The following is a 4,405-nucleotide window of genomic DNA, read 5'->3' on the forward strand; positions in this document are numbered from 1 at the left end:
ATATTTGCTTATACATATGTACATGTATCATGTTCAGGAATAAATGAACCACTAAGGACTTCAGCACAGTCACCAGTTACTGCTGCCCTGGAGTGAGGAATGCAGGAATCTGCCTGTAATTCTTTCCTGGAAGTAAAAACATCTAGCCCTAGATCAGACCATTGACAGCTTTAAAACTGAGTATTGCATTTAAGAGAGCGCACTACTGAGAAATGACTGCCACAAAACCTTCACAGGATCAGCAGATTCCCCAAGCAGCCCATGCTGGACGTCTCCAAACAGCCCCCAGGTACAATGCAAGCCCCTGCATCTCTGCTTCTGCCATTGAGCCTGCCAAATGCACTCAAATCAATCAAAAGTCATTCCCATTCAAAGGTCTTAAACCTTCAGTTTTACCACCAAATACTGAAGCCCTTCATGTGCCCTCTTGGAGGCAGAGGGCATTCGCCAGCAGCAGGGCTGGCACAGCACACTGCTACGTCATTCAGACTGGTTTGCATCTCCATCTCCTCACCCCCACGGAGCACCCTGTGCACATCGCCACAAGAGTCTCTGTTTCACATAGATATTTTTGGTTTTTTTACAGGTGATTTTAAGCTGTCTTTTCCTTCCAGGGATGTGGGTTTATTTTTTCCTTGCAATGTTTCCAAAAGCCTTCTCATACTCTCACACATTACTGCACAATCTGCTAGTTCTTTTTTTAATTCCTAAGCCACAATTGTAGTAATAACCTAAATAACACCAAATATTTTCAAATACAGAAGCTGAAACCATGAAGTGAGGCTTTTACTGAGGTTGTATTGGTGGATGAAATCAAAGCAATGGATGCCCTTATTGCTAATGAATACACCGCATCAATTATTTATTCCCAAGCACACACTTTTAAAGGGTGCTTTGTTATTTTCAGATTACAAAGCACACCAGAAATTTTCAGTTCATCTTTTCCTTTCCTTGATATTGTGTTTAGGTGGATTATTAAATTTCAACATGTATTTCTACATTAGTATTAACTTTGCAACTATGTGACTGGTGATTTTTGTATATGCAAGAATCTGTTCCATCTTCTTTTAGTATACAAATTTGGCTTTGGTACATGTCTTTGAGGTGTTAAATAGCGTGTGGCTTGTGATACATATTTATGTCTTCAACACAAATTGTTGGCTTCTGTTCCATTAACCCTGTAACCTGTGGCAAACACCACCTGCAACTCTGCTCCAGCAAGAGGCTTATAACTTCACCAATGCTGTTTGGAAACATGCAGGACATTGTAGCTATAAATAAAAAGATTCTCGTGCTGTACCTTACTAGCCTTATTTCCTATGTGCAAGCAGAATATTTTGGTCTCGCCATGCTTTCACAGGTAAGTGGTTTTGACAGAGGACTTGAGGCTGAATTTTGCAGTAGCAATAGTAGTGGAAATAGCAACTTGAGAAATGGGATTGCCATGACTCCGCATAATCCAGAAAGAATAACCATAGAAATATTATAGCCCCAAAAGGTTTCCAATTCTTCCTAAACATTTGGGAAGCTTCAGTTTTCTTCCAGGACAAGGAGTTTGGCAAAGCCTAGGTAAAAATAAATTCCCATTGTTGGGTGCAATAACAGCAGCAACAACAAAAATCCACTTTCAGAAAAGGATTTAGCTTTCTCTGTCTACTCTTAGCATTAATTTAGCCTACCATGGAAAATTATATTTAGCCTTGCAATAGGAGGAGGTAGTGCCATGGATATGGAGCGAGTGGCACCGGACACTAGTTAGCACAGGCGGGTATGACCCAGGTTAAAAGCAGGTCCAAGAGGCTTTTGTTCTGAGAGCTACAGAAAGGTTTTGTTGTGTACACACCCCTTCAGCAGAAAACGCATTAAGCACATAGTCCAATGACCATGCAAATTGTTTTTTATGCTTGCTTTGCCCCTCATGGTTTTCAAGCACACAGGAAGGGAAGAGCCATGCTGGGCTGTCAACACTGCTGATCAGAGTGGTTTAACTGGCCAGCTGCAGGCTGTGCCCAGCACTTGTACTTCTGGTTATAGTAGTTTTATGTTGAAGTAGTACGAGAAACCCAGCAGGAGTCCAGCCCTGCACATCAAAGTGTTCAGGCACATAATTAACTACCATAGCCTTTACACAATTCCCGATACATGACACCAAAGAGATGGTGGCTGCACTTTATTTATGGTGCCCAATAGTTGCATTTGGGATACTTTAACCAATTTGCTGGACAATACAATCTAGGTGGTATCAATTTTATTTAAAAAACAAAACAAAACAACCAACCACAACCAAAACAACACAAAACCAAACAAAATAAAAACAGATTACAACTTACACCTCTAAAGTGAGGGATAAGATTCTTCTCCTTGAAAAGAAGGTATAGCTCCCATTTGTTTCAACAAGTGTACAGCCCTATACTTTTTGATATTTACGAGTAGTTCATCATTTCATTTCAGCAAGTAAATTTGCTATCTGCAACGGTTGTCGTTAAAAGAGCCGATCACTTCATAACAATTTACCTGGAATTTTTTCAAAACTAAGCATTGTAGCAGTGGAACAAGCAGTATTGCGGGGTGTTCAACAAGCAGTCAAGCATTCAGCCTTGTCTTACCTGCTCTTCAGCACCTCCAACATCTGAAAAATAGCTAAATGACTGAAAATTTGCTCCTAGCACTATTTTGCATCCTTTTTTGTGATATGGAAACACTACAAAGCTTTGAAAGTAGGCATTTCACTGCATGCAGAACCAATCCCTAGTAAACCCCTAGGACATCCCAAGAGAGACTTTGCATAGTATTTGGATGTAAAGCTAAACTGATACAAGAGGAAATTAATATCAAACAATCCCAAGTAGCCCCATTTTCTTTAGAGATCTCCCTTCTTAGCATCAGGCAAGAATAACAAAGGATGATGATAGCACGTATCTACAGCACAAACACCATGTTCGCAGCACGCACACAAATGAGCCTTGCACTGACCCATGGGACACATCGGATGTCGCCCACCAGAGGGATAAACCACACTGTACTTATTAGAGAAAGAGCTTTTAAATACTCTCTCCTTTAATATCTGGATTGAGCGTTGGCCCCATTTCAGGAAGAAACACGGTGCCTGAGCTAAAGTCCCTTCAGTTGATGGGAATTTTCTCACCAGCTATAAGAGGACTTGCTTCAGGCCCATAGTCTGAAACTTAATTTTAAGCAAATCGGTTCTCAGTCACCCTCTCCCTCACTTTGAATTAAACGTAAATACCAGCTTAGCTTTAAAAGACCTAGGTCCCATGTTAGAAGCAGAACAAGCAGAAGTCCTTTGGGAGAAGGATGAAGACCTGCAGGAGATGCAGGGACGTAACTCCCAAGAAAATTTGGTTTTACTGGTCACATGCGAGAGGAGACAGCCAGCACTCACTCTTGAGTTATTCTGCAGAGTTTACAGCAATAAGCAGCAGGCCAGTTTTGGTCAGTGCAAGAATCAGACAGAACAGCAGCCAGAAAGGTAGGGAGCTGACATAAAAGTTATTTTTACATAGCTCAGTGCCAGGGGAGAACTATATTTAGCATGATTAACATTTACTTCAGTTGCTATAGTGACTGATTTTATTTGTCTTCTACATGGGATAGATGGCTATTTTCTCCTACAGGCCTTAGAGAACATCACCCCAAAAAAGCAGCACTCTTTGTTCACACAGCTGACAACTGAAATAACATCCAGCCCCCAGAAAATGTTTCTAAGTTTTTTTTTTTTCCCCTATCAAACTGTAAGCAAATTCGATAGCAGATGGACAAATTACAGCAGAATGACACCAGCACCTTAACCAGCCTGTAAAGGGTTCTGCAGTGTTTTCGTGCTGTTTTGGCAACCAGAGCAGAGATAATATACCAGGTGGCCCCTTTTCTTTTCATGATATGAATAGCAGAGCCTTGTTTTCAAGACTACTGAACACCAGCAAGCACTGCTGTTAGGGCTAGTCGGACTTGCAGTCCATGGATGACTTTTGCACAGCACTTTTTTTTTTCCCCCTAAGTTTCCTTCCAGAAGAAGTTTTATCATCTTTCATAGAAGGAGAGGAGGCAGCATCAAATGCTCTTGCTCTATCCACAGTGTTTACATGTAATTTTACTTTAAATACATTACTAGTTTTATATACTTTGCCAGAAGGCTAGAATGGCAATGCACAGATAAGTGTGAACCCCCTGTCTCTTGCATAAAGTGTAAGTTATCAGTTGTGATTTCAACATAAAAGGAACACATTAGCAGCAGCATTGAGACTGCCAGTGAAATCTGTCACTGAGATGATAGAGACTGAGAGCTTCTCCAGGTCTTTCCACAGGATTTTCCAATTATAAGTGGAGCAGAGGGTGTCTTGTAGATAGTTTTTAATTACAATGGTGGTTTTAATCGTAACGTACA

The sequence above is a fragment of the Pygoscelis adeliae genome, unplaced genomic scaffold, assembly GCF_000699105.1.
Source record: "Pygoscelis adeliae isolate BGI_AS28 unplaced genomic scaffold, ASM69910v1 Scaffold842, whole genome shotgun sequence".
Classification (NCBI taxonomy): domain Eukaryota; kingdom Metazoa; phylum Chordata; class Aves; order Sphenisciformes; family Spheniscidae; genus Pygoscelis; species Pygoscelis adeliae.